At 39.0% G+C, this 20,648-nt stretch overlaps 3 pseudogenes across 3 annotated transcripts; all 3 read left to right on the forward strand.

Annotated features, from left to right (window-relative positions):
- Positions 1-6,332: 6,332 nt before the first annotated feature.
- Positions 6,333-7,497, forward strand: LOC311134201 (transcription factor HES-5-like; annotated as a pseudogene). Its single transcript has 2 exons — positions 6,333-6,457; positions 7,074-7,497. The product of its transcript is annotated as a transcription factor HES-5-like (transcript).
- A 3,572-nt stretch (positions 7,498-11,069) lies between these two features.
- On the forward strand, positions 11,070-11,748 carry LOC311134199 (transcription factor HES-5-like; annotated as a pseudogene). The gene is made up of 2 exons: positions 11,070-11,194; positions 11,317-11,748. The product of its transcript is annotated as a transcription factor HES-5-like (transcript).
- A 3,766-nt stretch (positions 11,749-15,514) lies between these two features.
- On the forward strand, positions 15,515-16,191 carry LOC311133270 (transcription factor HES-5-like; annotated as a pseudogene). The gene is made up of 2 exons: positions 15,515-15,637; positions 15,760-16,191. The product of its transcript is annotated as a transcription factor HES-5-like (transcript).
- Positions 16,192-20,648: the final 4,457 nt, after the last annotated feature.

Raw genomic sequence — 20,648 nt, forward strand, 5'->3', positions numbered from 1 at the left:
GTGAAGATGCTGGAGGAAACAGGTACAAAAGCATCTATATCCAGAGTAAAACAAGTCCTATATCGACAAAACCTGAAAGGCCGCTCAGCAAGGAAGAAGCCACTGCTCCAAAACCACCATAAGAAAGCCAGACTACGTTTTGCAACTGCACATGGGGACAAAGATTTTACTTTTTGGGAGAAATGTCCTCTGGTCTGATGACACAAAAATAGAACTGTTTGGCCATAATGACCATCGTTATATTTGGAGGAAAAAGGAGGTAGCTTGCAGCCCGAAGAACACCATCCCAACCGTGAAGAACGGGGGTGGCAGCATCATGCTGTGTGGGTGCTTTGCTGCAGGAGGGACTGGTGCACTTCACAAAATAGATGGCATCATGAGGAAGGGAAATTATGTGGATATATTGAAGCAACATCTCAAGACATCAGTCAGGAAGTTAAAGCTTGGTTGCAAATGGGTCTTCCAAATGGACAATGACCCCAAGCATACTTCAAAGTTGTGGCAAAATGGGTTAAGGACAACAAAGTCAAGGTGTTGGAGTGGCCATCACAAATCCCTGACCTCAACCTATAGAAAAGTTGTGGGCAGAACTGAAAAAGCGTGTGCGAGCAAGGAGGCCTACAAACCTGACTCAGTTACACCAGCTCTGTCAGGAGGAATGGGCCAAAATTCACCCAACTTATTGTGGGAAGCTTGTGGAAGGCTACCCGAAACGTTTGACCCAAGTTAAACAATTTAAAGGCAATGCTACCAAATACTAATTGAGTGTATGTAAACTTCTGGCCCACTGGGAATGTGATGAAATAAATAAAAGCTGAAATAAATCATTCTCTCTACTATCATTCTGATATTTCACATTCTTAAAATAAAGTGGTGATCCTAACTGACCTAAGACAGGGAATTTTTACTAGGATTAAATGTCAGGAATTGTGAAAAACTGAGTTTAAATGTATTTGGTTAAGGTGTATGTAAACTTCCGACTTCAACTGTACAAAGTAAACCACTTTTTAATCTAGTTTGTTTGTGAAACTTCCACTTTACATATTTGGGGAGTATGGAAAATGTATGCACTCACTAACTGTAAGTCGCTCTGGATAAGAGCGTCTGCTAAATGACTAAAATGTATATATACAGGTAACTGCCAAAATAAAGGAAACACCAACATAAAGCATCTTAATAGGGCGTTGGGCCACCATGAGCCAGAACAGCTTCAATGCACATTGGCATAGATTCTACAAGTGTCTGGAACTCTATTGGAGGGATGTGACACCATTCTTCCACTAGAAATTCCATCATTTGGTGTTTTGTTGATGCTGGTGGAAAACGCTGTTTCAGTCACCGCCCCAGAATCTCCCATAAGTGTTCAATTGGGTTGAGATCTGGTGACTGAGACACCCATGGCTTATGGTTTACATCGTTTTTATGCTCATCAAACCATTCAGTGACCACTCGTGCCCTGCAGACGGGGGCATTGTCATCCTTTGAGGCCATAGCCATGGTAGCCAAAATAATGGCCTGCCCAGCATTTCTATACATGACCCTAAGCATGATGAGATGTTAATTGCGTAATTAACTCAATTAACTGCTTTCAATATACTTTGTATCCCTCATTTACTCAAGTGTTTCCATTATTTTGGCAGTTACCTGTATGTTGCGTTGCAATACTGCTCTTGTGTCTGTTTATTCAAAGATTTGACAGACTAATGCCAGAGTAGAGTTCAAAGGTAGCAGATGTGTCCTCTGTCTTGAGGCTACTGGTCAGTGTAAGTAGAGAACTGATCTGAGTTTCCCACACTGAGTCCTGTGTGCTGTGATCAATGCATTCCAAAAGCTGCTCAGTGGACCTTTAGTGACGGCTATTGGCTCTATGTTGAACTATAGACATAGGCTGACGTCACAGACCATCTGGATTCTGAAGGGAAACTACCACTGGCTCCTTACATACTGTTTCATATATTTAGTTCATTTTATTCAGGTATTAACATTTTTCAGACTACATTACTGAATATCATACCCTATCTTTTTCGTGGACAATTATATTGTTATTAATGGTTATATTGATGTAAAGAATGAAGCTGCCAATGACTCTAAACTATGAATCTGCTCTCCAGAGCTTTCCCACACTTTGTCCATTGACGGAAATACCTTTGAACAATAGAAGTGTGCCTTGTTAAATGCTAATTTATCTCTTTATACAACCAATTCCCCAAAAGTGCCTGGTGAGTGGCTTGTTAGTTAAATATGACTCCATTTCAATATGACTGAACTGCAAGTGTGCTAGGCATAAGAGTGAAACAACAGCCATGCAACAACCATGATCAATTATCACCTAATTTTTTAATCAGAAAACCAATTACTGCAATGTTGTGATTTATCAGAAGTTGAGCATGTTACTGACTTGACTTTAGCCACGACAACATCTGGTAAATCTGATACACATCTTAACAGTAGTTGTATTGCAGTAAGTCAGGACTAAATGTTTCCTTATGGGGATATAATGGTTTTAGCCTTATACTGTCATTGATGCTTGAACACATTCCACTAACAAGCTTGCTAGACAGTAAAAGGTTTTCTGTGGCATGTGGAACTGTTCAAGGTGTATAACATTCTAAGTACAGCATGTTGTGTGTTTATTCATGCATTATCTGAGTAAGTTATTCACTTATGTCATGTACAAGTTATACGTTCTGCATTTTAAGTGTTTACACCCGAAAATCTTTTTTATAAATTAATATGAGGTTTTCAGATAAGCCCATGTCAGTTTTTCTTTAACACGCGTGGCCTGTACTGTACATGTATTCACTTTTTGATTTCTTACCTTCCATTTTATGCTTTCTTGTGCAATATAATTGACCAAATGTTGGCTTGTTGACTGTCCAAGTTCACAAGCTACTGTAGAGGTATGAATGGCCCTTTAGTGTATATTCATCAGTTCTGTATCAATCAGGTTTTCTGTAATTTCATGTCAGGAGCATAAAACTGAGAGAAGAAATAATTTCTCCATGAGATAATACATAAAGTATGCATCTAATGATTTCAAGGATAATGCCATATTCCTCCTCCCTCTGGGGTTTGCCAATGGAGAGCTGTGTTTTGAATACAATACGAAAAGATAAGTGAAATATATTATGAAAATATTTATTTAGTCTTTGAATGAAACACTTTAGGCACATTTAAAAGCACATTAGGCACATTTGTGTATTAGGCACATTTGTCTTTGTGTGAAGCCATTCATTAGTAATTGAAAACAAAATAAACAATATGATTTAAGATAACAATCATAACATTTCCTCTTAGTATAAAGGACAGCAGGGTTCAAATTATACATTGACTCACATACCCTAAGAAAGTGGGATGAACCAATGGTCACATTTTCAATACTTCTACATTGTAACAAGAGTGGCCAGCACTCGTTAATTCAAACTCTGAGGACAAGTGTTTACAATCAGAGTAACCGGCTCTGCTCTCTTTCAGGTAACATAGATCAACAGACACATCCAAAGTTGACTTAGGATAGAGCAGTACAACTGCTTATAACAATGCATGCAATGCATTTCCAAATAATTTCTACAGAATTTATAATATACACAAACTAAGCTGCACACAATCATTGTAATTTTAGACAACACATATTTTATACTTATTATTAATTTAACTATGTCTCTCTGTCAGTTGCAATCCAGTGTCGGCCAATCAGTTGCAGTCTACGTCTATAGCAGCATCACAAGGGAATACATTAAGCCAACGCCACAGTAAATGTCAGCAGGGTCCTTGACCTCTGAACTGTAACCTCCACGTCCATTATTTTTCCGTTCATTGTTCAAAGCAGAGTGGTACAATGTCCTCCTCTGGAGCGGGAAAGAGACGTAGTATGTCCCTGGAATATTTGGAATAGCCGGTGGGTGACAGCAAGGCTTTCTTCGGAGTGAAAAAGGACACCGTTTTCTCCAGAATAGGAGATATGGGAGATGTAGGGATCCCGTTCTGGAGGTGTTCTCCAATAACTATCTTCAGTTTCTCCACACCACTGCTGCACTTCCTCTCCAACAGAGAGAGTTTACACCTGAAAAACAAGACAATCATGAACACCTCTTCTCACGCACAGAGTTTATATTAATTTATAACACTTATGACCTGAAGTATTTCAATATAATTTATCATGAGCTTACCTAATGTGCTGATCTTTCACGTTCATGCTGTCCTGAAGAGCGATGTCCAAGTAGGCAGGCATTTTCAGATGTTGGCCTTGAGTTTGCAGCTCGTCAATAAAGTAGAGATGTTGTTGTTGGCAGGTCTTGGTTAGGGTCTAGAGTTTGTGTTATGGTAGCTCCTCTGTTCTGCTGGTCTTGGGTCAGCTGATGCTTAGAGAGTCTACATAAGTGAGCTCTGCATCTCCACGTTGTATTTATGTGCCTCCTTCTGCGCTGTCTCATGCTCTGCAGCCAATCAGAGGGCTCCGATGGTGGGACAATAGTCAGTGGGAATAATAGCTGATTCCTCACAGGACAGGTGGGATGTTTTTTTTTTACGCCATATGCCAAAGAGGTCGGCCACATTAGTCCCTGGGAACATGTCTATGCCCATGAGTACTCCGAAAAATCCTGTTCCCATGTCAAGTTGTGATACAAATCAACAAAATGCAAATATGACACAAATGCTAGTTTCACAAGTCTTTCTGCTCCTAGCCAATAGATTACAATGATATACTTGTGTACTATATTTCCGATATGGCCTTTTTACAGTAACTTGGTCATGGCAAGAGTCTAATAGATAACGTAGTATTATATTAATCTGGAAATCTTTTTTCGCTGACGGTTGAGATACATAAGCAACTTTCCATAATATGGGGTCAATTTGTAAACTTTCTCTTCAATATATATTTTAAGAGTTTCTTTGGTAAAGATCTTGTCAAAATATTGTGCAATTCCTTAAAGTGTTCCCAAATTAAGTAATATGGGATCCAGATGGTAGATCCAGATCCCTGTAGGCAGTGGTGGAAAATGTACCCATTGTCATATTTGAGTAAAAGTAAAGATACCTTAATAGAAAATGACTCAAGTAAAAGTGAAAGTCACCCAGTTAAATACTACTTGAGTAAAAATCTAAAAGTATTTCACTTTAAAATATACTTAAGTATCAAAAGTAAAAGTATAAATAATTTCAAATTCCTTATATTAGGCAAACTTGTTTTTTAAATGTACGTATAGTCAGGGGCACACTCCAACACTTAGATATCATTTACAAATTAAGCATTTGTGTTTAGTGAGTCCGCCAAATCAGAGGCAGTAGGAATGAGCAGGGATGTTCTCTTGAGAAGTGCGTGAATTTGACAATTTTCCTGTGCTGTTAAGCATTCAAAATGTAACGAGTACTTTGGGTGTCAGGGAAAATGTATGGAGTAAAAAGTACATTATTTTCTTTAGGAATAAGTAAAAGTAGTCAAAAATATAAATAGTAAAGTAAAGTACAGATACCCCCAAAAAACAGTAGCACTTTAAAGTATTTTTACTTAAGTATTTACACTACTGCCTATAGGTACTAGCCTACCCTATAAACCAATCCCTCTCCCTGCATGGCTTGCTGTGCATGGGCACAGCCAGTCAGGCTTTGTGAGTCAGGGCTCAGCAGACTGCATGCAGAAGTGTGGGAAGCCGTGTGTCCCTTTGGCTCCCAGCTCCAGGGAGAGGAGGGTGTGTGACTGGGGCACGCTCAGCATTGTGCAGGGAGCCAGCTGTGCTGTGGAGCTCAGAGGAGGGAAGTTTGCTGCCTGGGGCTTCTATGAAACCTGAGCCTGTAGACAGACTGAAGATCATCATCATCATCTCAGAGCTGCTGCACTTTGATGGAGTCACATAACCTCGGAGGTCATCTGCTAGAGACAGATCAGTCTGAAATGACTCAAATCTGATTAATACCATTTCTGTCTGTAAAAACTTTTAGAAAAATGAAATACAATTTTAGAATCCTAACAGCAATTTATATAATGTGCTGTCGTCATTTTAGAGACGTGTCAGTCCCACACGTGTAAGTAGTAATGTTGAGCGTGTGCTCTGTCAGTGTCTTTGATCCCAACATCAGGCAGCAGATCTGGGGGTCACCACTTTCCCAGATTCACACAGCGCTCTGTGAGTCTCTCTCCATCACCCCCACCCCTCCACCTGTTCCCCTGAGACGTGACCATTGTCCCCCAGCATTAAGAACACTGAGCATGTGGCAGCTTCACACTCCTCATTGTCCTCCCAAGCTCACCCATTGGCTAAAGACTGTGAGAAACTCCAACAAGCCCAAGACCCACACATTCATATGCAGATTTGGGACTGTATATAGGAGAAATGAAGCCAGTAGAGATCAGATTCTCTCAACACTGAGACCTCTACAGCACAGAGATCCATCCATGGTACCTACTATCACTTCAGCTATGATCTACTCTAAGGAGCACCTGTCTCTGAAAAACAAGGTAAATTGAAGATTCAAATTCAATGACATTTATTCAGTTGTCTTTTTAATTTTACATTTTTTATTTCACCTTTATTTAACCAGGTAAGCCAGTTGAGAACAAGTTCTCATTTACAACTGCGACCTGGCCAAGATAAAGCAAAGCAGTGCGATTAAAAACAACAACACAGAGTTATGTGGGGTAAAACAAAACATAAAGTCAAAAAAGACAACAGAAAATATATATACAGTGTGTGCAAATGTAGCAAGTTATGGAGGTAAGGCAATAAATAGGCTATAGTGCAAAATAATTACAATTAGTATTAACACTGGAATGATAGATGCGCAAGAGATTATGTGCAAATAGAGATACTGGGGTACAAATTAGCAAAATAAATAACAATATAGGGATGAGGTAGTTGGGTGGGCTAATTTCAGATGGGCTGTGTACAGGTGCAGTGATCGGTAAGGTGCTCTGACAACTGATGCTTAAAGTTAGTGAGGGAGATAAGAGTCTCCAGCTTCAGAGATTTTAGCAATTTTCTTATTTTTTTTTTGTATTGATTGATTGTTTATTTGTTTCAATAATGTCATACACCAGAATAAGGTTATTAATGACTCTTCGTCTCTTCTTGCAGCTAAGAAAGCCAGTGGTGAAGAAGTTACGCAGATATCGTATCAACAACAGCATTGAGCATCTCAAGTCTCTCCTGGTTCCAGAGATCCTCAAACAGCAGCCCGACTCCAAGCTGGACAAAGCCGACATCCTGGAGATGACAGTTTGCTTCCTGAGACGACAGCAACAGAACCAGCCAGTGAGCTCCTCCTCCTGCTGCTCAGCACCTGTCAATCAGGGTTACTCCAGGTGTGTCCAAGAGATTGTTCACTTCCTGTCTAAGGATGAGATGAAGACACAGTCCCAGAGAAGACTGCTATGCCACTTCCAGAGCCTGCAGCCATCCTCTGATAAGAACAGGAGAGAGATTGACCCGCCTCCCCAGCCCAGCACAGCATCAGCAAAGAGAAGTCCAGTACCCCAGCGCCCTCTGGAGGCCCTGGTAGAGTCCTACAGACTGGAGCTCCAATCAGACAAACACAATGGATGGACCATATTGGTCCAAGATTAATTTCATGGAAAGTAATGAGAATAAGAAGATATCATCTTCATCCATGTTTAAAAGTCTTGCTGGGATTGAGACATTCCATTTCAGTTGTACTGAAGTTAAAAGGTTTTTCCAAGAAAACAATCTTATCTATGAAAACTACGTTTTTGTAGTGTTAATTGAAATCATCATAACCTTTATGTTTTGTGAAACAGGTTGATTATATTGATCATGTGTTTATATTCATGATCAACAATAACTTGAATTGTCCTACATTTGTGTAGTGATATAGTCATATTAACATTGTATTGAGCATCTTCTGTGAAGCATGTATCAGTTATATATTTGGTATTGATCAACTTGAGCTACAGCATCAATGTTCCTCCAGGAGGATTATTTACCTAAACTGGGTAAAGTGGGCGGCAGGTATCTTAGTAGTTAAGAGCGTTGTGCCAGTAACCGAAAGGTCGCTGGTTCTAATCCCTGAGCCGACTAGGTGAAAAATCTGTCTGTGCCTTTAAACAAGGCACTTAACCCTAATTGCTCCTGTAAGTCGCTCTTGATAAGAGCGTCTGCTAAATGACTAAAATGTATACCTGTTATCATCACTCTGTGACTAGCAATATTTGATCTGTTTTAAGATGATACCTTATTTGTGAAATTGTCGCTTACATTATTTGAATAATGTTTTTATTGCAAATGGGAGGACAAATGTCTAATTGAAAAACCCTTGTTTATTTTAAACAATTCTGTTGGCTTTTACAAAGACAGTAACTGTGTATCCTATACTCTGATAGAGTATCATGTCTTGGAGATTTGTTCAAGTTCTTGTTGTGATGTTTAATCACTTTATTTCTCTTGAAATATTTACCTTAAATTAAGGTATTGATGGTGTGACTCATTGAGTCAGTATGAATAAATACACAAATCATTAAATGAAATATTCTTGTCTGTTGCTTTATTCTTTTCTTGACAAAGACAATCCTCCAACAACATTACATTAAGAAATTACTGATTAATGAAATCCACATAGATTGTGGCTGATAAAAAAAATAAAAAATAAATCCCAAGAATGTACAGAATGATATTGACTGCATTAGAATGCAACACTCAATCGAATCAATATATTTATTTGCACCTCTGGGTGCTTTATTCAAAATCTACAGAGTCAGATAAATGTTAAGAGACATTTGTAGTCATACATTATTATTTTACGATAATTGTTTTTGTGTAAAACATAACATTCATATCATATATTGATTGAGCAAAGGTGTAGTGAACCATGTAGAGATAAGTGAACATCAATCTGAGTTCTTTAGGAGGCATGACGGATGTTTTTTTTTTTTACTGATGCACCTGTTTTAAATAAATCTATTTTCAGCGTTTCAGAATCTATTCAATGACTTTAGTTTGGTCATAATATATCAGTGATTCCAGGTGTTGGGCCAAAACTAGTACTGTCATTTTAGTGCTTTAAACGTTTAGGGCAGCTGTGCCCCTCAAACTCAATAGCTAATGTGATGTGTAATAAGACACACTTCTATTGTTCCTCTATTGAAAGCAGTGAATGGAGAGAGAGTGTGGGAAACCGAGGAGAACTCACTCACAGAGCCCCTTTGGGACAATAGACTGGGACCTCTACCCTGGACTGTCAGAGGTTAGAGAGGGGGTCTGGGTCTCTATGGGGAATTTAATCAATATATTTCTGATAATCCCACAACATTTCATGTTTAGTATTTGGGTCTTGAATTTAGAAATCTGCTAAAACATATGTTTCTAATAAAAGTTCAAGATATCATTTTCTTGCATTTTAAATGCACTTTTAGGCAGTACTTGCACCTTCTTCAAGATTAATGCAATTAATGCAGTTTTTATTCTGTTTGTATGTGGGGCATGGTTGAAAACATTATATTTGTTTGTGTACACATACATAAACAGCTTGAATTGATTCTCTGTAACAGTGAGTCTTTATCTGTGCCTTAAGATAAATATTTCTGGAATGAACTTCACCCCCAAGGGCTTGATAGGAACTGCTTGTGTAGAGATGAATTATCATTTAACAAGGCACACTTCTATTGTTTAGTGGAAACTCTCTCAATGGGCAAAGTGTGTGAAACCTCTGGAGAGAAGATTCACAGTTTAGTGTCATCAGGATCATCAGTCCCACCAGCACCTGTGAGTCTCTATGGGTAATATGCACACTTCTATTGTTCAGTGGATAGAATGGGTGGGAGGGGGTATTTTGGGTTATTTCTTGCACTTTCTTATGAGGTAAATACAATAAATATTAAATAAAGAAAACTAATTTACTTACCCAAGTTATTAATGGCTTTTTCTATCTTAATGATGGACAGAGTTTTATTCAGTACATTCATGTAGTTCAGTTGTTTTTGTGATAAACAGTGAACAGCTCTCAATTCCACTTAGGCATACAAAAGTTAACCCTTTGTTGATTATAATGAAACAAATCACAGACAACATTTTTAAAAGAGTTCTCATAATCATGTGTTCTATGCCATTCTAGGATGAATTTGTATTTATAAAGGTGTGTCTTGTTAGTATAATCTTGCCAGGGCTGATCTTTCCCTCCAAAACCCAGAAGGTCTGTGATGTCAGCCTCTATCTATAGTACAACACAGAGCCAACAGCCGTCACTAATGGTCCACTGAGCAGCTTTTGTAGTGCATTGATCACAGCACACAGGACTCAGTGTGGGAAACTCAGATCAGCTCTCTACTCACACTGACCAGTAGCCTCAAGACAGAGAACACATCTGCTACCTTTGAACCAGAATGCTTGACCATATAACTTCTACTACTGAGTTAAGAGACCTGTTTCTATTGATGTGGATTTTCTCTAAAATACTGAAAATAAAGATATTCATTATCCACTCACGTGTTAATGTTGACTAAAATCGTATATATTCCAAAACATTCTGACTAACTGAAAAGACAAACATGCATGAAATTAAACAGCAATAAAAATGGTGACACATTGTCATATATCATCATATTGTTAAATATAACTACCGGTATGTGCAATGTAAAACCATATTGCAGAGTCATTCATTAATATCAGAGTTAATATAAATGGTGAAAGAATAAAATATGCCTAAATCAGTGATGAAGCGTGGATACAGAATACTACATTCAACAATGTCCTTATAGGTGGGGATTAATAACACTGTTCGTTTTTTTCGAGAATCTGTGTCCGTCTCACACGTGTAAGTTGTAATGATGAGCGTGTGCTCTGTCAATGTCATTGACCTCAACATCAGGCAGCAGATCTGTGGGTCACCACTTTCCCAGATTCACACAGCGCTCTGTGAGTCTCTCTCCATCACCCCCACCCCTCCACCTGTTCCCCTGAGACGTGACCATTGTCCCCCAGCAATAAGAACACTGAGCATGTGGCAGCTCCACACTCCTCATTGTCCTCCCGAGCTCACCCATTGGCTAAAGACTGTGAGAAACTCCAACAAGCCCAAGACCCACACATTCATATGCAGATTTGGGACTATATATAGGGGAGATGAAGCCAGTAGAGATCAGATTCTCTCAACACTGAGACCTCTACAGCACAGAGATCCAGCCATGGCACCTACAATCACTTCAGATATGATCTACTCTAAGGAGAACCTGACTCTGAAAAACAAGGTAAATTGAAGATTCAAATTCAATGACATTTATTCAATTGCATTGATTGATTGCTTATTTGTTTCAATAATGTCATACACCAGAATAAGGTTATTAATGCCTCTCCTCGTCTCTTCTTGCAGCTAAGAAAGCCAGTAGTGGAGAAGTTACGCAGAGATCGTATCAACAACAGCATTGAGCAACTCAAGTCTCTCCTGGTTCCAGAGATCCTCAACCAGCAGCCCGACTCCAAGCTGGACAAAGCCGACATCCTGGAGATGACAGTTACCTTCCTGAGACAACAGCAACAGAACCAGCCAGTGAGCTCCTCCTCCTGCTCAGCACCTGTCAATCAGGGTTACTCCAGGTGTGTCCAAGAGATTGTTCACTTCCTGTCTAAAGATGAGCTGAATACACAGTCCCAGAGAAGACTACTGAGCCACTTCCAGAGCCTGCAGCCATCCTCTGATAAGAACAGCAGGGAGATTGACCTGCCTCCGCTGAGCTCCCCAGCCCAGCACAGCATCAGCAAAGAGAAGAGTCCTGTCAACAGCTCCCTCTGGAGGCCCTGGTAGAGTCCTACAGACTGGAGCTCCACTCAAAACACAATGGATAGACCATGTTGGTCTATGATTAATTTAATGGACAGTAATGAGTATAAGAAAAATGTCTTCTTCATCCTCTGCTTATGCAGGAGTTTTTAAAAGTCTTGCTGTGATTGAGACACTTCATTTCAGTTGTACTGAAGTTAAAAGGTTTTCCAAGAAAACAATTGGATCTATGAAAACTACATTTTTGTAGTGTTAATTGAAATCATCATAACCTTTATGTTTTGTGAAACGTGTTGATTATATTGATCATGTGTTTATATTCATGATCAACAATAACTTTAATTGTCCTCCATGAGATCCTTTAAACCAAAATGGGTGTTATATCATCAATCGGTTTGTGATTGTCTATGATTGATCTGTTTTTAAGGTCAAAATATCAGTCATTTGTTTTACCACTACATTTGTGTAGTGATATAGTCATATTAACATTGTATTGAGCATCTTCTGTGAAGCATGTATCAGTTATAAATTTGATATGGATCAACTTGAGCTACAGCATCAATGTTCCTCCAGGAGGATTATTTACCCAAACTGGGTATTATACCTGTTATCATCACTCTGTGATTAGCAATATTTGATCTGTTTTAAGATTATACCTAATTTGTGAAATTTTCACTTACATTATTTGAATGATGTGTTTATTGCAAATGGGAGAACAAATGTCTAATTGAAAAACCCTCGTTTATTTTAAACAATTATGTTTTCTTTTATAAAGACAGTAACTTTGTATCCTATTCTCTGATAGAGTATCATGTCTTGGACATTTGTTCAAGTTCTTGTTGTGATGTTTAATCACTATTCCTCTTGAAATATTTACTTTACGTTAAGGTATTGATGGTGTGACTCATTGAGTCAGTCAAAATAAATACACAAATCATCAAATGAAATATTATTGTCTGTTACTTCACTCTTTTCTCCACTGAAATACGCTTCCAATAGAGTTACATTGCTGACTTATGATATTCCACATATAGCTACTAGCTAGACTACAGTATATAGGGAAAAATAAGAAAAAGCCTACTTTGAGCCAAGACTGTAAAAAATTATCTTGAAAGAATGACACTATACAGGTATATCATTCACCTCTTGGTACTTCGTTCAAAATCTACAGAGTAAAATAAAATACCTTTCTAGCCATAATTTATTAATTCACATGATTAGTTTGATGGAGTCAGAAATGACTAACTAACGATTTGGCTGTTTATAATTGGTCATATGAGTTCCCAGAGACATGGCTGTGTTGTTTTTACTGAAACACCTGATTTACATTCATTCATTTTAGGTATATCAGAACGTATTGCAATAGCATTTGCATTCCATGATTTTTAGTTTGTACATGATATACCAGTGATTCAAGGTGTTAGGCCAAAACTGCTGCCGTCATCTTAGTGCTCTAAAAGTTTAGGGCTGCCGTGCCGCATAATATTATGTGTAATAAGACACACTTCTATTGTTCCTCTATTGAAAGCAGTGAATGGAGGGAGAGTGTGGGAAACCGAGGAGAACTCACTCACAGAGCCCCTTTGGGACAATAGACTGGGACCTCTACCTGGACTGTCAGAGGTTAGAGCGGGGGTCTGGGTCTCTATGGGGAATTTAATCAATATCTTTCTGATAATCCCACAACATTTAATGTTCAGTATTTGGATCTTGAAATTAGAAATCTGCTAAAACATATTTTTCTAATAAAAGTTCAAGATATCAATTTTTTTGTACTTGCATTTTTAATGCACTTTTAGGCAGTACTTGCATCTTCTTCAAGATTAATGCAATTAATGCAGTTTTTATTCTGTTTGTTTGTGGGGCATGGTTGAAAACATGCTATTTGTTTGTGTGCACAAACACATAGAGCTTCAATTGATTCGCTGTAACAATGAGTATTTATCTGTTGCTTAAGATAAATATTTTTGTAATGAGCTTCACCCCCAACTGCTTGATAGGAACTGCTTGTGTAGAGATTAATGATCATTTAACAAGGCACACTTCTATTGTTTAGTGGAAACTCTCTCAATGGGCAAAGTGTGTGAAACCTCTGGAGAGAAGATTCACAGTTTAGTGTCATCAGGATCATCAGTCCCACCAGCACCTGTGAGTCTCTATGGGTAATATGCACACTTCTATTGTTCAGTGGATAGAATGGGTGGGAGGGGGTATTTTGGGTTATTTCTTACACTTTCTTATGAGGGAAATTCAATAATTATTAAATACCCAAGTTATGATAGGCTTTTTCTATCTTGGTGATGGACAGAGTTTTATTCAGTACATTCATGTAGTTCAGTTGTTTGTGTGACAAACAGTGAACAGCTCTCAATTCCACTTAGGCATACAAAAGATAACCCTGTGTCGATTTATAACGTAACAAATCACAGACAATAATTTTCAAAGAGTTCTCATAATCATGTGGTCCTCTGTAGCTCAGCTGGTAGAGCACGGTTCTTGTAAAGCCAAGGTAGTGGGTTTGATCCCCAGGACCACCCACACACAAAAAAAATAATGTATGCACGCATGTCTGTAAGATGCTTTGGATAAAAGTTTCTGCTAAATGGCATATTATTATGTGTTCTATGCCGTTATAGGATGAATTTGTATGTATAAAGGTGTATCTTGTTAGTATAGTCTTGCCAGGGCTGATCTTTCCCTCCAAAACCCAGAAGGTCTGTGATGTCAGCCTCTGTCTATAGTACAACACAGAGCCAATGGTCCACTGAGCAGCTTTTGTAGTGCATTGATCACAGCACACAGGACTCAGTGTGGGAAACTCAGATCAGCTCTCTACTCACACTGACCAGTAGCCTCAAGACAGAGGACACATCTGCTACCTTTGAACCAGAATGCTTGACCATATAACTTCTACTACTGAGTTAAGAGACCTGTTTCTATTGATGTGGATTTTCTCTAAAATACTGAAAATAAAGATATTCATTATCCACTCACGTGTTAATGTTGACTAAAATCGTATATATTCCAAAACATTCTGACTAACTGAAAAGACAAACATGCATGAAATTAAACAGGAATGAAAATGGTGACACATTGTCATATATCATCATATTGTTAAATATAACTACCGGTATGTGCAATGTAAAACCATATTGCAGAGTCATTCATTAATATCAGAGGTCATATCCATGGTGAAATAATAAAATATGCCTAAATCAGTGATGAAGCGTGGATACAGAATACTACATTCAACAATGTCCTTATAGGTGGGGATTAATAACACTGTACGTTTAATTAGAGAATCTGTGTCAGTCTGACACGTGTAAGTTGTAATAATGAGCGTGTGCTCTGTCAGTGTCATTGATCCCAACATCAGGCAGCAGATCTGTGGGTCACCACTTTCCCAGATTCACACAGCGCTCTGTGAGTCTCTCTCCATCACCCCCCACCCCTCCACCTGTTCCCCTGAGACGTGACCATTGTCCCCCAGCAATAAGAACACTGAGCATGTGGCAGCTCCACACTCCCCATTGTCCTCCCAAGCTCACCCATTGGCTACAGACTGTGAGAAACTCCAACAAGCCCAAGACCCACACACTCATATAATAATAATATGCCATTTAGCAGACGCTTTTATCCAAAGCGACTTACAGTCATGCGTGCATACATTTTTGTGTATGGGTGGTCCCGGGGATCGAACCCACTACCTTGGCGTTACAAGCGCCGTGCTCTACCAGCTGAGCTACAGAGGACCACACCATATGCAGATTTGGGACTATATATAGGGGAGATGAAGCCAGTAGAGATCAGATTCTCTCTACACAGACCTTTACAGCACAGAGATCCAGCTATGGCACCTACAATCACTTCAGAGATTAATAACTGTAAGGAGCACCTGACTCTGACAAACAAGGTAAATTGAAGATTCAAATTCAATGACATTTATTCAGTAGTATTGATTGATTATTTATTTGCTTCAATAATGTCATACACCAGAATAAGGTTATTAATGCCTCTCCTCGTCTCTTCTTGCAGCTAAGAAAGCCAGTGGTGGAGAAGTTTCGCAGAGATCGTATCAACAACAGCATTGAGCAACTCAAGTCTCTCCTGGTTCCAGAGATCCTCAACCAGCAGCCCGACTCCAAGCTAGACAAAGCCGACATCCTGGAGATGACAGTTTGCTTCCTGAGACAACAGCATCAGAACCAGCCAGTGAGCTCCTCCTCCAGCTCAGCACCTGTCAATTATGTTTACTCCAGGTGTGTCCAAGAGATTGTTCACTTCCTGTCAAAGGATGAGGTGACGACATAGTCCCAGAGAAGACTGCTGAGCCACTTCCAGAGCCTGCAGCCATCCTCTGATAAGAACAGGAGGGAGGGTGACCTGCCTCCGCTGAGCTCCCCAGCCCAGCACAGCATCAGCAAAGAGAAGAGTCCTGTCAACAGCTCCCTCTGGAGGCCCTGGTAGAGTCCTACAGACTGGAGCTCCACTCAAAACACAATGGATAGACCATGTTGGTCTAAGATTCTTTTCATGGACAGTAATAAGAATAAAAGAGATCTTCTTCTGCTTCTGCAGGAGTTTTTAAAGGTTTGGTGTGATTGAGACATTTCATTTCAGTTGTAGTACGTTTTTCCAAGAAAATAATCTGATCGATAAAAACAATATTTTTGTAGTGTTAATTAAAATCATGATAACCTTTGTTTTGTGAAACGTGTTGGTTACATTGGTCATGTCTTTATATTTATGATCAACAATAACTTTAATGGTCCTCCATGAGAAACTTTAACCCAAAATTGATGTTATATCATCAATCTGTTTGTGATTATCTATGACTGATCTGTTTTTAAGGTCAAAATATGAGAGTTATTTTTGTTACCACTACATTTGTGTAGTGATATAGTCATATTAACATTGTATTGAGCATCTTCTGTGAAGTATGTATCAGTTATATATTTGGTATTGATCAACTTGAGCTACAGCATCAATGTTCCTCCAGGAGGATTATTTACCCAAACTGGGTATTATACCTGTTATCATCACTCTGTGATTAGTAATACTTAATATGTTTTAAGATCAGACTTTATTTGTGAAATTGTTGCTCACATTATTTGAATAATGTGTTTATTGTAAATGGGAGAAAAACATTTATAATTGAAAAACCCTTGTTTATTTTAAACAATTATGTTTTCTTTTATAAAGACAGTAACTGTGTATCCTATACTCTGATAGAGTATCATGTCGTGGAGATTTGTTCAAGTTCTTGTTGTGATGTTTAATCACTTTTTTTCTCTTGAAATATTTACCTTAAATTACGGTATTGATGGTGTGACTCATTGAGTCAGTCTGAATGAATACACAAATCATCAAATTAATTATTATTGTCTGTTGCTTTATTATTTTATTGACAAAGACAATCCTCCAACAACATTACATGGTTAAATGACTGATTTATGAAATTCCACATAGATTGTGGCTGATGCAAAAACAAAACAAAATTATAAAGTGTTGTGGTCAGATGAGACCAAAACGGAGCTCTTTGGCATCAACTCAACTCGCCGTGTTTGGAGGAGGTGGAATGCTGCCTATGACCCCAAGAACACCATCCCCATCGTCAAACATGGAGGTGGAAACATTATGCTTTGGGGGTGTTTTTCTGCTAAGGGGACAGGACAACTTCACCACATCAAAGGGATGATGGATGGGGCCATGTACCGTCAAATCTAGGGTGAGAACCTCCTTCCCTCAGCCAGGGCATTGAAAATGGGTCGTGGATGGGTATTCCAGCATGACAATGACCCAAAACACACGGCCAAGGCAACAAAGGAGTGGCTCAAGAAGAAGCACATTAAGGTCCTGGAGTGGCCTAGCCAGTCTCCAGACCTTAATCCCATAGAAAATCTGTGGAGGGAGCTGAAGGTTCGAGTTGCCAAACGTCAGCCTCGAAACCTTGACTTGGAGAAGATCTGCAAAGAGGAGTGGGAAAAAATCCCTCCTGAGATGTGTGCAAACCTGGTGGCCAACTACAAGAAACGTCTGACCTCTGTGATTGCTAACAAGTGTTTTGCCACCAAGTACTAAGTCATGTTTTGCAGAGGGGTCAAATACTTATTTCCCTCATTAAAATACAAATCAATTTATAACATTTTTGACATGTGTTTTTCTGGATTTTTTTGTTGTCATTCTGTCTCTCACTGTTCAAATAAACCTACCATTAAAATTATAGACTGATCATTTCCTTGTCAGTGGGCAAACATACAAAATCAGCAGGGGATCAAATACTTTTTTCCCTCACTGTATTATATGACTGTAGACATGCAAAATGTAACAGCAGATGTGTAAAAAAAAAAAAAAATTCTAAAATTTGAGTGAAACATACGTTTAATTCGGAATGGTCTGTTTTTTAAAGCATATTAAGGAACAATTCTCATCTCCATTGTGAGCCATATTTACAGTTATCCAATCACCTCAGCCCAAATCTGACTGATTAGTTATTACCTGTGTCCAAGTGCATTGCTGGATCATTCTCACTGCATAACCATCACCATGAAAAAGCAAAATTCTTGCCTACCCCAGTCACGGTTATTTGAGTCTTAATGTGAAAAATGGGTCTGGTCACCTCTCTTGGCAATGGCATCAAAGTCTGGTGTCATCTTTGTTGTAGAGATTCTCAGAACAGCTGACAAGTGGTCATTTGTTAAATTTGACCTGTGACGGGATTTGTTGTAATTCATGACTGAGAACATTTTTTCACACACATTTGTGGACCCGAATAAAACAAGCATCCTTTGGGCGTGCTTTTTAATGTTTGGAACATTGTTTCATTCAGTGAGCCATAGAACTGGTCTATTGTTGCTGTTTTGTACTTCTCCTTCAAAGCACTGTCACATTGGATGTCGATGAGCTCCAATTGTGTGTCTGGTGCTGCTTTCTCACTGTCGAAAGACAGGAGGCATGATACAAGCTCCAGGTCAGTATCAATCTTGGTGAAGTCTGAGAAGCAGCAGGAAAACTCAGCATGCAGGTCGATCAAAGTGCTAATGTATGTCTCAGTGCCCCACTGCGATGTGGGCGCGTTCAGTGCGGCCAGTGTCGTAAAATGAGCGAGAGACTGGCTGCTCATTTGTCTGGAGAACAACATAAGTTTGGCCTTGAATGCTTTCACGTTGGAATACAGTTCATGCACAAAAAAACAATTTCCCTGCAGTTTCACATTTAGATCGTTCAGATGCCCCAATATGTCCACACCAAAAGCAAAGTCGCCAAGCCAGTCTGTGTCTTTCAACTCGGAGTCAGCTTCACCAACCGTATCAAGGAACATACCTATCTCCCCTCTCAGTTCCCAAACACAGCGAAATACGTTCCCCAGGCTTAGCCAGCTCACATTTGAATGGTACAACAAGTCCTGGTGCTCTGCCTCTGTGTCATTGAGTAGCTGGATGAACTGACGATGGTTAATCCCACTTGTCCATATAAAGTTGACAAGTTTTACAACCACTTTGACAACATTTTCCAGCTTTAACACACTTTTACACAGGGCTTCCCGATGAATAATACAGTGAAGAAATATCAATTATTCCGAGTTAGGGCTTTCTTCTTTTACTTTGTCTTGTAATCTTTTTAGTAGGCCAATGTTTTCACCGGTTAGATTTGGTGATCCATCTGTTGTGACGTTTGTCAGTTTGCTCCACGGTAGATTTGTTTTTCCCAAGCAGGCAGACACCCTGTCATATAAGTCAGAGCCCCCTGATTGTTCCCATCATTGAGTCCATCGCAAGAAGTTCCTCTGTTATTTAAAAGTTCTCATTTATTCCTCTGACAAAAATTAAAAGTTGAGCGGTGTCTCTGATGTCAGTCCTCTCATCCAGTGCAATAGAAAAAAGACAGAAGCCATCTGCTTTTTCTTCAACTCAAAGATTAGCTCCTCACCTATCACTTCCACACGCCTGGTGATGATTCGCGTGATAAGCAAATTTTCTGGAATTGTCTTTTACTCTCAGGACAAAGTTTTCCGACCGGTCTCCACAATACACTCTTTCACAAACTCCCCTTCAGCAAAAGGCTTGCTATGCTTTGTGATTTTATGTGCCACTAGTAGATTGCCGTAGTTATGGAGTCTTGAGTAGAGCACCGTTTAGTAAACATATTCTGTTGGGCTTTTAAGTTTGTGGCAAGTTTTGAGGCCTTCCTTGCCTTTTCCTGAGAGGACAGATTGCTAGCGTAGTTAGCATGCTTGCTTGAAAAATGACGATTGAGATTATATTCCTTAAAAACGGCAACACTTTCTTGGCATCTCAGCCTTATGTCCAATATCAGGAAAAAAGTATTTTGCTGTCCATTTTTCTTTAAACACACGACATTCAGAGTCCACTTTTCTCATTTTCATAGCACTCATTTTTCATATCAAAAGTCGTCAAGCAATGAAGTGGCTATAATGACTGAGCGCATTCTGAATCTGAATGTAGGCCCAAATACAGAGCGCGCTGCCAGGCTACAGCGCCATCTATTGGAGGTTGTTTGTATATCATGGAATTAGTAATTTTATGCCAAAAATCGTAACTCAAATATAATAATATTTAAAACATTTAAAAAATGTCTCGCGAGCCGGATTGAAGTGCCAGGCGGGTCGTACTTTGCCCCCCCTTGCCTAGGTGCTTCATAAAAAATCTACAGAGTAAGATAAATGTTGAGACATTTCTAGTCACATACTTTTATTTTACAATAATTGTTTTTAAGTAAAACATAACATTCATATTATATCTTGATGGAGTAAAGGTGTAATGAACCATAGAGAGATAAGTGATCATCAATCTGAGTTCCTTTGGAGGCATGACGGATGTTTTTTTTACTGAGGCACCTGTTTTAAATAAATGTATTTTCAGTGTTCAGAATCTATTAAATTATTTTAGTTTGGTCATAATATA

This window comes from Coregonus lavaretus, assembly GCF_964263955.1.
Source record: "Coregonus lavaretus genome assembly, chromosome: 8".
Classification (NCBI taxonomy): domain Eukaryota; kingdom Metazoa; phylum Chordata; class Actinopteri; order Salmoniformes; family Salmonidae; genus Coregonus; species Coregonus lavaretus.